Here is a 13,218-nt window from a genome sequence, read left to right on the forward strand (position 1 = left end):
AGTGTCACTGTTTCATCTCCAAGGCAGACCAACCAAAAGAAATGGCATTTTTGTCACAACAACATCAAGTATAGAACTGAGGGGGGCAATTTAGCCATATTTAATGACTAATGGAGACTTTCAATTTTATTTACTAAGTACAAGTGTAAAAGACTGTATCAGCGTACTGATACTGTGACACGTTATCTGATAGATTCAAACGACCTAAGAGTCGTCAGATAGAGACGAGATGATTTAAATATCACGTTTAACAACTATAGTGAGAAGCGATCCAGCGCTGCATCCTTGGTAAACTGTCCGACGTGCACTGCTCTCTGAAGCTCCTCAGACGAGCACATGATAGTGTGTGTGCCATTTTAAAACTAAGATGTATTACTCTAAAACGGAGGCTAAGAGTGTATTTTTCGCGAGTGGGTTTGCGACGGGGTTGGGGCGGAGGATTGGCGATGCCAGCTCAGCATCGTGTTGTCTATTGGCCATTGGCGATGGACGATGGCATTGTGTTTCGGCCCAACCCTAATGTTTATATATTGTGAGAGAATTTCACCAGATGAGCTGATTAAACGTTGTAAAGAATCTATCATTTAAATTTGATTGGGAATATTCTGTAGAGGAGTGCATAAAATATAATCTACAATCATAGATAAAATTAATTAAGAAAAATATGCTAGTTGAATAAACAGTGTTATATTGTTTTCAGAAGACTCCAAATGTATTCAGGTTTACAGTAATTGAATAATCAAATATAAAATAATCCTGGTTAGTCTTTAGTTTATAAACATTCATTCATTCATTTTTTTATCGGCTTAATCCCTTTATTAATCTGGTGTCGCCACAGTGGAATGAACCGCCAACTTAGCCAGCATATGTTATTAATTGTTCAAAGCTACAAACGGTACATTTTCTTATGCCTGAAGGCTTTTAAAAACCCTCACAGACCTCAAAAAACACTTGTTAAATGATAAGTTATAATCCAGACTCAACATTGCATAAACTCACAATGTAACTATTGCGAATGATCACATTGCGATATCGATGCTGAAATGATATATTGTGCAGCCCTAGTATTCAGACAGATTTTTTTAATATCTATTTAATATTTTTCTGATGAGGCCATCAGCACTGACAGCATGTTGGAATTGCGTTTTCAGAGTAATTGTTCCCAAGGCATTTGAAGCTTGCATGATTGGCACACAAGTTGAGAATTTAGCACCACAAGCAAAGATGGCTGATTTTAAATTACATACTTCTCCACTGAGCCCTGCAGCGCCGAAGACATGATTAAAAAGTCAACCGATATTTTCCCACATTTAACTTACAATATTTAAAATCTCTCACGCTGCGCAAATATGAATGCGTTTTTGTCCAAAAGGCAGCATTTTAGTCTGTGTTTCTCTGAAATGACGTCAGAATAATCGTGATTACGGGAGTGCTAGATTGGTCATGTGAACTGTGACTGGTAAACTGATACGGAGCTGCTGTGTTTTCATCAAGACAAACAAGTTGTTATGTAGTATACATGCCCCGGAGAGCCAGAGAGAAAAGCATTATCTGCCTTCCTCGACCTCTTTAACGTTGTGTATCTCTTTCTCTCCCCTTGCTGTATCTGTGTCTAAGTGTTCCGGCAGTGTCGCTCTTTCTCTTGGTTTATAGCTGCTGGCTAACTCCACGTCATCATTTCAGACAGCACACACGTGAAGGCTGGTCTAGCCCTGCATGTGTTTCCAGCATTTAGTGTGTGTGTGTATGTGTGTGTGTCGGACAGAGAGATGACGACTTTGCTTCAGTGCAGCTGTGGCTTCTCGGCCGGGACGACCATAACGGCCCTGTTATGTTTTTCGGTTTCCATCTGAGTCTGTGCTCCTCCGCTGCTGCTGCTGCTGTTATTTGGATTTTACTTAGTCATACTAATTTAAATTCACTGCAGCTGCTCTTAGTTCACAGCAGATGTCTTATTCTTTTTCTGCCCTCTAAATTGTTTATTAACCTTATTTCTTTTCCTGTTGTGGAGCCTTTTTATGACTGTGGTTGTCGTCATTTTTGTGGCAGAATTTATTTTGCACGTTTTTTAATTTTAACTTAACCAGTACAATAAATGGTTCAGTGGTTAGAACTGTCGCCTCACAGCAGGAAAGATGCTGGTTTGAGTCCCAGCTGGGCCGGTTGGCACTTCTGTGTGGAGTTTGCATGGTCTCCCCATGTTCGAGTGGGTTTCCTTTAGGCATGGGCTGGTATAAGATTCTGATGGTATGATAACCATGGATAAAAATATTATGGTTTCACGGTTTCACCGTATTGTGATTACTGCTCTAAAATATGTTTTATATATATATATATATATATATATCAACCAATTCATTTCACATTCGTTACATTCACAATTCTTTGAATAATTTAGCCTGACATGTTTACTGCTCCAAAATAATATAAATGTTTAAAAATATATATATTTATATAATATTTTTTAAAGATTTATAATATTTTGGAGCAGTAAACGTGTCAGGCTAAATTATTCAAATGAATCATTGACATCTGCTCTCTTTATAATTTCAAAAACATAGAATTTTTTACAATTTAAAATGTCATCTTTGGATATTTTTTTCTGCTGAAGATACTGTTGTCTTAAAAAAAGCTAAATAAAAAAATCTTATACATACCTTTGGAATGGTATTACAGAAAATTTTGGTGATTTTAAAACCTTGACTTTTCCAAACCGCGATATACCTTGAAAACGGTTATCATCCCATGCCTAGTTTCCTCTGGGTGCTCCGGTTTCCCCTACAGTCCAAAGTCGTGCACTATAAGTGAATTGTACTGCTGTAACGGAATACAAATCTTACGATTCGGTTCACGTTATGGTTATATAGTCATGGATCGCATCATTTTTTGGATCAGCCAAAAATGGGAGGAGGCAAATGTAATTTGCTTTCCATTTATTACAAAAAAAAGCACTGCAAGAAACTTTTGGTTTTGACGAACAGATCTTAGAACCTGTAAATTTATTAAAGTAACATGAGGAAATAATCAGCTGAATAAAAATAAATGGTAAAATGTTCAGTACTTTAAAATATTCACTGTTACTACTACTGTTGCTGATAATCCTAAATGTATAAATCTAATTTTATAATTTGTACAAGTCATATTTATTTTTACTCTCATTTTCAAAAACAAAAAAAAAGGTTCAGTTATTCACTCATAAAACGTCATGTTTCATTGCTAGATGTGTCATTTGTGAAGAATCATTCAGTGGCATATTTTTGATGGCTGATTGTCGCCTATTGGTTAAATTAAGTAATTGCTGTCTACAACTTTCTTTTTTGATCTTCAAGTTAAATGCATATGACTGATTTTAATCTTTACCAAAAACAACAGTGGTTTTATCTAAATCTATCTATCTAGACTAAAAACTGAATCTCTCGTGATTTTTGTGTTTTTCAAACACAGATTTGAATCGAGCAATTCGAGGTATTAATAAACATGCAAACACATGCAAATCACCATTTTTATTTATGTTTCGTAGATGTTGAGATCCCGATCTTTTGATGATTAATCGTTCAGCTTACACTGAATGCATTATTGCAGACTAAACAAGTAGTGACAGAAAACACCCTTAATAACCAAAGAAAGCTACCACATCCCAAATGACCCACCACAACTTCCTCTGTCGTCATTATATTTTGCAGGAAAGCCTAAATGCTTTCAAACATGTGATTTGAATGACACGAGAGGCGATCTCTCTGCAATCGTTACAAATTTAAAATTTATCTACAAGTAAAAAAAAAGGTAATCTTTGGGTCACGTGTGTTCTGAACCACTGGTTGTGATTCGTACGAATCACAGGTCAAGTCTTGGTGAAATCAGGTTGGCGAACAGTTCTCAAAAAGTTATATAACTATAGGTTTGCATTACTGATAATAAATAACTTTACTGTTTTGGTGTCTGTTTGCATCTATTGGGGTGTAATCCATGTAGCCTGGTTTTCTCATTGACTGGTGATTGAAATCAGTTGTGACTTTTTAGGGGGAGAAAAATAAATGCTCTAAAAAAATGGCTTGCCCTGATCTTAGGAATGACACATTATGTAACAATAATCATGCAGGTTATTTTTACTTGTCATTTAATTAAGCAGCTGCATACATTTTCTTATTGCACTGATGAGATGTTAACCCTCATGATCTTACCTGCTTAGCCATTAGTTATGTTTGCGCAATTTTGTCCCTCCTTGATTGCATAAATAAAGCATATAATGCAATGCGAGTTGTGTGCAGGCATGTAGACTACATGACAAAAATCTTGTCGTTGATCCCAGTTGTTGGAGCAACAAATAATAGGTGGTCATTTGGAAAAGTGACAGAAGGTAGATTTTTCTAATGAATCATATATTGACTTGCATCCCAATCGTCACAAATACTGCAGAAGATCTTTTGGAACGCGCATAGACCCAAGGCTCTACCAGAAATCAGTCAAGTTTGGTGAAGGAAAAATCATGGTTTGGAGTTACATTCAGTATGGGGGAGTGTGAGAGATCTGCAGGTATCAAGACATTTGTGCTGCCCATTACATTACAAACCACATGAGAGGGCAAATTCTCCAGCAGGATAGCGCTCCTTCTCATACTCCACATCAAAATTCCTGAAAGCAAAGAAGGTCATGGTGCTCCAGGATTGGCCAGCCCAGTCACCAGGCATGAACATTATTGAGCATGTCTGGGGTAAGATGGAGGAGGCGTTGAAGATGAATCCAAAGAATATTTATGAACTCTGGGAGTCCTGCAAAAACGCTTTCTTTGCCATTCCAGATGACTTTATTGGTAAGTTATTTAAGTCATTGCAGGTCTTTAGCTTTAATATAAGCCACTTCTGATACCAAATAATCAACTAGAAGTCAAGCTATTATTTGTTGTTCCTAAAACTTGAAATGGCGACAAGACTTTTGTCAGGTATTGTAGTGTAATTCAACCAATTTATTTCAGGGATCAATCATTTTTTGCTTACATTAAGCAATCATCTTGATGGTCAGTTATGATACTTGATTGTCCAGTTTAAAAAACGGTAAGCCCATTCAGTCAGATCAGTTAGTGTGTGACTCATAAGTTTTGTTTATGAAGAGCATTATAGTGGAGAATAGGGTGTGTTGTGTGAGTCTCAGTGATCGTGGAATGTCACACAGGGCAGATAAGCTACACGATGAAGCTAAGCTATTGTGTGATGTTTGAGTCATACAGAACAACGTGTTCAGGTCTATATTGCATGACATGGCTTGTTTCAGTGATGTCTTTGTTTACAGAGTATGTTTGTGTGTTTAGGTGTGGCTTTGTGGGTATGAGCTTGTTACTGTGGTGATCATCATAAAGGGACAGTTCATGCAAAAAATAATTTGACCCAGTTTTTTTTCTTTTGAACAAATAAAGACATTTTGAAGCATGCCAAAAAGTAGTCATTGGCTTCCACACAAGTGTGCCGCAAGCCTGCATTTGAGTGAAGGTCTCGGCTGTTAGATCGCCCCCTGGGGGCTGGCTGCAGTACAAGTCATAAAGCCCGCCTCCTCCGTGTTAATGAAGGAGACTTGAGCCCAAATAAAAAAAATTATTACACTTGCAATAAAATGTCCCGAAAGATGGTTCTGGTCGATTAAGGCACTGGTTATTGTGCTGAAATAGGTGCAGATCTTCATTTTTGTAAACAGTTTGTTTTTAGCAGTAATTTAATGCTGGGCGTGTCATCGTGATTGACAGCGGTGATTGACAGTTTCTCAAAGCGCGGCGTCTGAGCTTCGGCAGGAGACTGAAGTGTTATTATTCGATTTCTGTTATTTTACCATGACAAAATGAGTTCAGCAGTAAACTACAGTTTCTGACATACATAATCCTGGTGGAACACTGTTTACTCGCTAAAGTCAGGGCTTTTTTCGGGCTTATTAGTTTGCTGATACACGCCTAGCCACCCAGATGGCAAAATACACTCGGACCAGTTCGGCTAGATTCTCGCCTGCTGGAGACTTACCCCTCAGAGCTCAGACTGACTACCTCAGCTGGACCTACTCCGGATGCCTGGACTCACTGCCCGATTCCAGCCCGAGTCAATCGAGCCAGATGCGGCGGCCGAGCGAGCCGGCGCTGCCGCATGTGAGCCGGAATCAGCCCGCGACGGCGCGAGTAGGTAATGCGCTGCGGCCCGGAGCTGGCGCGATTGAATATATAAAACCCTCATATTTGTTAACATTATTACATCCATTTGTGTTGATATGACAGCAAACGCATGCTGAGAAGTTCGGGGGGCGTGGTTGATTTTACATAAAGTGTTTGGTTGGAAGCTCGACTCCGCTCATTTTCGCAGCTCCTCCTCTGGCTCCATCAGACAGTCCTTCTGCGCATGTCAAGGCTCCAATTTCAGCAGTCTTTTGCGACAGTTTGTGCCCGTCAAGCAGGCGTTTTGCCCTCAAGCCGTTCAATGGGAAAAGGGGCTGTCGCGTTGTCCATATTTTTTACAGTCATTGCTTCCACATGAAATCAAAATAATAGCCACTTTCGCACAGTGACACCGGTATCTATCCAGAAAATTACTGGAATGGCTTTACCGGTAAATTCATAAAAAGGTGTTCACATAAGCACAGACGTTTCTTAATTTTTCCCATAAAGACCATTCAGACATCTATTCCAAAATACCAGTAAATTCAGACATCATTAAGTAGAAATGACCTCTAAACATAGCTGCTTGCATTTGTAAACATAGAAGGGGTCGGGCTTTACTTGATGGTATTACTTTTATTTAAAGCTTTTTCACACAGCTGCTTAGTGTGGCATCTGAAGGCAAAAACGTGAACCGCAGCTAAATGTTTACACACTTCACTACATTACAAATGATGTGGATGGATAAGTATTGTGAACAACTTATATGAAAACATATGGAGGAACACTTTCGCGTGTCAAGATGTATGTGTGTGTGCTGGTGCTCACCGGCTCTTTCACGTGCAAGACTGAAACAGAGCTTGAAAGTAAACAAACAGCGGTTTATCATTAGCATTTTTAGCGAAAGGAAAAAGTAACATAGAAATTTTATCTGACTAACATCTAGCCGCTAATTGTGTCTGGAAAAATATTCAAAGGCTTTTATTTTCATAAACCGCGTGCATGTGATACATCTGAGTGTTCTGATTGGCTTAAGTAGATGTCTAACAATAGCGCAATCTAGATGTGAACGGGCTCGTTCCGGCAATCTTCCGTTTGCGTTCACACAGCAGCACAAGTTCTGGCAAATTTCCGGTAATGTTACAATTTTTCTTTCTGGAAAATTGCCAGAACAAATTTACCAGTGTTTTCAAAAACGACCTGTTCACACAAAGTCAAATATGTTTGCAGCAAGTAAAGGGTGCAGAAATATACAAAATATGCGCTTTTGGTTGAACTTTGTCTTTAACTTTTCAGTGTTGTTAAATTGTAATGTTTCTTTAAAGTGTTTTGTCTCTTAGTGTATCGCTTTTGCTAAATAAGTTCAAAGGCATCCTCATGTGACATTATACTACAATCATCTTATGTTGTTATCGGCATTTAGGTCACATGGCTTGACAAATATTACAGAGTTATCCTTTTATTATTTATGAATCCTGCTTTTATCAAGCAGTTAAACATGGGTGCTTCAGATCATGTATTTCCACTCCTGAAATCCAAAAAACGTTTTATTTATGATGCACTACAAATTCATCAGCTCTCAAATATTGTTACACTTGCATTAATTTGATCTATCAAATGCATTTTCTATATTCATTCAGTCATTCATTCATTTTCCTTTAGCTTTGTCTCTTTATTCATCAGAGGTCACCACAGCGGAATGAACCGCCAACTTATCTAGCTTATGTTTTACATAGAGTATGCACTTCCAGCTGCAACCCAGTATTGGGAAACACCCTTACACACTCATTCACACACATGTGCTTTGGCCAATTTAGTTTATTCAATTTACCTATAGTGCATGTCTTTGAACTGTACCCAGAGCAAATTCATGCTGACATGGAGAACATGCAAACTCCACACAGAAATGCCAATTGACCCAGCCGGAACTCGAATCAGCAACCTTTATGCTGTGAAGCTAAAGCGCTAACCGCTGAGCCACCGAGTCACCCCCATTTTCTGCATATTACACAATATTTCCTCAAAGGAACACTTTGCTTTTAAAAAATAGGCTCATTTTACAACTCTACTATTGAGTTTTACCATTTTTTTAATCAATTCAGCCAATGTGTGCTTTTAGCTTAGCTTAGCATAGATCATTAAATCAGATTAGACCATTAGCATTTAACTCAAAAATGCACAGCCGTTTCATAGGAACTATTTTCAGATGCGGCTCAATATCATTGCGCCTGCTTAAGCCATGGTACAGCAGCAAAATTAGTTGATTATTAGGCCAGAATAAAATTATTATTTCTGATTCATATCGGCCTAGAAAATACCTCATTTTCATTTTCTGATGGTGCTACATAATGTAACTACAGACAAATCAAGCTTTAAATAGCACAATCATCAAAACTGGTTATTTCTAAGCAAGATGCTAATGGTCTAATCTGATTTAATAATTTATGCTAAGCTAAGCTAAAAGTACTTCCGCCGACTAAATAAATTTAAAAATGATAGCTCAAGTCTGTTTAAAAAAAAAAAAACCTTGTAATAAAGATGATCTTCAATGGAAGATGAATAAATGTATTATGTACTGGGAAACATCCATACACTCATTCACACACATCACACACCAGAAGCACCGCTCGGCGACGCGCTACCTAGCGACATGCAGCGCTTTAGAATTCTTAACATAGGATTCGGGACGACTCGGGACACTGTTCATATTTCTGCCATGCCGCAAAGCGCCATCTGATAAGTTTAAATTTAAATACCATATGCGCATTTGGTGTGTGATATTTTCTACTGTCATGTGCGCGCCATGTCGCGGCGCTGAGCGGCGCATCCAGTGTGTGATGCCCTATACACTACAGCCAATTTAGTTTGTAGAGTTCACTCATACCGCATGTCAAAGACTGTGGAGGAAACCAGAGCACCTGGAAAGAAACCCATGTGAGCACTGGGAGAACATCCAAACTCTGCACAGCAATGCCAACTGACCCAACTGGGACAAGAACCAGTGACCTTCTTGCTGTGACGCGAGCACTGAGCCAAAGTGTCGCCCATGTATATATTATATTTTCTCAATTCACCAGCCACTGTACTGTCCAAAAGAAAGTTTCGGACCTTGTGTAGAAGTTTGTGGATGAAGAATGCAGGTGATTTCATCATGAAAAAATTGTGTGTGTGTGTTTGTGTGTGTGTGTGTGTGTGTGTGTGTGTGTGCGTGTGCTTGTGTGTGTGTGTGTGTGTGTGTGTGTGTGTGTGTGTGTGTGTGTGTGTGTGTGTGTGTGTGTGTGTGTGTGTGTGTGTGTGTGTGTGTGTGTGTGTGTGAAAAGAGAGAGACTGACACTCTGCTAAGAGCTACAATAACCACACTTATGCTGCTCATCAAGGCAAGAATGAGACAGATGCAGCAAGCACAGTGGTGTTATTGTTATTTGTGACTAAGGCACACAAGCACACACACTTACACACTGTTTTTATGCCATAACCAAGATGATAATGCATTTGCATCTCTGATTATTGCTATTTCCAGCTGACATGCTCCGTTTTTAAGTGAGAATTAATGTGTTTCAGATCCATACTGGAGATGATCTCAAATGTTTCAGCGATAGTGAATTGGGGGGTTGTTGACAAAAAATAAATATCTTCAAAAGATTGTAGCAGTTGTCCTAAATCTGAGGTTTTCATTGTAGTGGGAGATGCTGTTGTTGTTGTTGTTGTTGTTGTGGTTTACAGTAGAATTGCTGTGTGGTTGTGTTATAGAGATGCTGCATTGTTCTCTCTCATTTATACAGCAGCCAGCTGCTGAAATCTATTGGAGTAGGAAACAATTTGTGCACCTCTAGTGGCAGCTAAAGGAATTTCAAGAGTAAAGACATACCGTTTTGCCAATAGTTTTTTATCCAAAAAAATCACTCTTCAGCTTTAAAAAAAGAAAAGGAAAAATGATGATAGTGATGTGGATGAAGACAATTATTATTAATATTACAGAATAATATTAATAATAATTCTGAGCTACATAATTAAATGTCATGATGTTAATTGTAAAAGCTATATTTTTTATTGCTAGGTTCAGAATGTTGTGGTTGTGTTTGGTTGCGAGCGCACTGCATCGACTGGCTGCAGATGAGTGAGAAGAGTGTGTTTGTGTTTTCTTGGTCGGGGGGGATTGGATTCATGTGCTTGTTAATGGTTCTTTTGATTGGACTGCTGCTCTGATGTGAATACTGCCATTGTGCACAATGCGTGTTTACTTTGTTTAAATAGGTCTCATCATCTTGGATTTTATTTTTATCTGTGGGCTATCGTTCTGTATGTTGCACTCTCTATTATGGTATGAGCGTTTTTGTGTGTGTGTTTGACTTGTTTTGGCTATTTACATTTAGGCACTTGGGAGCGGGGTGTATATATATATTGGTATAGTCTGTCCGCAGTCATATTGGGGTAATAGAAACAGAATAAGTCTCTTTTTTATTTATACATTTTTTAATGTTAAAATAGGATCCAAATCCCTTTCATCAGAATTATTAGCCTCCCTTTAAATTTTCTTTTCTTTTTAAAATATTTCCCAAATTATGTTTAACAGAGCAAGGAAATTTCCACAGTATGTCTGATAATATTTTATCTTCTGGAGAAAGTCTTATTTGTTTTATTTCGGCTAGAATAAAAGCAGTTTTTAATTTTTCAAAAACCCTTTTAAAGTCAAAGTTATTAGCCCCTTTAAGCTATTTATTTTTTCTTGATAATCTAACAAACCATCGTTATACAATAACTTTCCTTATTACCCTAACCTGCCTAATTAACCTAGTTAAGCCTTTAAATGTCACTTTAAGCTGTATAGAAGTGTCTTGAAAAATATCTAGTCAAATAATATTTACTTTCATCATGGCAAAGATAAAATAAATCAGTTATTAGAGATATTTTATATATATATATATATATATATATATATATATATATATATATATATATATATGTATATATATATATATATATATATATATATATATATATATATATATATATATATATATAGTTATTAAAACTATTATGTTTAGAAATGTGTTGAAAAAACTCTCTGTATAACAGAAACTGGGGGAAACAATAAACAGGGGGGCTAATAATTCAGGAAGGCTAATAATTCTGACTTCAACTGTATACACATCAGAAGGATATTTTTTGCAAAGAAACTGGGATTAAAACATATGTCTGTGACAACTCTTTGATCATCTGCTCCTTATTAGTTAGTTTTATAAGTTTAAAATGTTAAAACTGCATGTTTATAATAAAAACAGTAAAATCGCTCTCTAATTCTTAACCAATATAATCACAATGGCCGCATGGTGTCATTACACATTACGCATGGTGCATGTGTACTGCAAACGGCATTTGTGTGAGACTCATCCTTTCAGAAAGGCTTGAATAGACACCACCACAAATAAACAAAAAACTTACTTGGTATTTTTGACTCGTGACCTTATTTCAGCTAATCATTGTCTGTCTCTGTCACTGACTGCTGTTTATCTAACGTAACACATGATGAGACGCAGACACGCACACCGGAACGGTGGTGGGGAAAAGCAGCTCATTTGCATTTAAAGCCACAGGCTACAAAAACAGCTACACTGTACGCAGACACCAAAACGGGCAGATTCTACATTACATAATAAAGAATCAGAAGGGTATTTTGTGCTGACACTTTACATACACATTTACAGACACTACTCTTCTTTGTCTTGTAAAAGAGGTTAAATAGGTCCCCTTCAGTATTGGTTTCTGTAGAGTCTAACTGTATTCATGAACTAAAATGGCCGTAGTGTATGAGTGTGAATAAGTGTATATGCATGTTTCCCAGTACTGGGTTGCAGAGGGCATACACTGTGTAAAACATATGGTAAATAAGTTGGCAGTTCATTCCGCTGTGGCGTCCCAGTTGAAGGAAAATAAATGAATGAAATCTTTTTTTGTGTTCAAGATGAAGATGAAATAAGTGAAGGGTGAAATAAAAATAGTGAGCAAAGTTTTTTCACATTTTTGGGTGAACCGCCACTTTAAAAATGAATGCTGATGATAAAATTTTACTCCATTAGGATTAAACTCTGCATAAATTATAATCCCAACTCTACATTGCAGATCCTGAGATGTGACTATTGCAGATACACGCATTGTGAAATGGATGGTGAAACCATATATTGTGCAGTCCTCTGTGGAACCCAGCTATTTTACACTTGTTTGTTCTATTTCAGTTAACCCAGCCCTTAAACAGCAAATAAAAAACAAATTGAGCTCTGGTTTATGTTGGTCAGGCGTCTCTTCCTGTCTAGTGGATGTTTTTTAGCCAGAATAACCAGAAGTGTAAACCAGACCTGTTACAGTTCAGTCAAATTCCAGACAATGTGAGAATATACATCAAATAAAGCTTATTTTGGTGCCATACTGAGCTCCACGTTTGTTTCCCATGACTGAACATAATAATTTGTTTGTCTTTAGGGATATTTGAACATTTGAGAGTTTTATATCCATGTCATCCATCCATTTATTTATTTCTTTTAAACAAAGCACACATGCATTCCTTCTTTTTTTAATAGCTTTGGCTGGGGCTTTAGCTGCTCTGTCTGTTTGTGTGGTTTGTTTATGCGCACACACATAGCTTATTGTTTTGGTGCTGCACAAAGCACACAGTTCACATACAGTATGCTATGCAGCCATTTTCAACTGTGTTTTTGGAACAGCTTCGCTGACTTGGCGTTTTAAAAATCAGTGCGAGCTGGCATTGATTGAAGTGTATCTTTTTGAAGTTGTTGTCATGCATGTTTCATATCTTGGAAATGTGCAGTTGACAGTCTGAGCTTGAGATGGGATGTGGATGTAAATGTATTGATGTCTTAAAGGGATAGTTCACCAAAAAATGAAATCTCTGTCATTTACCCACACATAACTTGTTCTAAACTATTATGAGCTTCTTTCTTATGTTGAACACACACACACACACACACACACACACACACACACACACACACACACACACACACACACACACACACACACACACACACACACACACACAAAAAAAACCCAGATATTTTGAAAAATGCTTAAAACCT

General features: G+C 37.5%; 1 protein-coding gene across 2 annotated transcripts in view; it reads left to right on the forward strand.

The window, feature by feature from the left end:
- evi5l (ecotropic viral integration site 5 like) overlaps nucleotides 1-13,218 on the forward strand; it is a 68,802-nt gene that overhangs the window by 4,604 nt on the left and 50,980 nt on the right. The window lies entirely within an intron of this gene.

Source organism: Danio rerio, chromosome 1, assembly GCF_052040795.2.
Source record: "Danio rerio strain M-AB ecotype USA chromosome 1, GRCz13ab, whole genome shotgun sequence".
NCBI classification, from domain to species: Eukaryota; Metazoa; Chordata; class Actinopteri; order Cypriniformes; family Danionidae; genus Danio; species Danio rerio.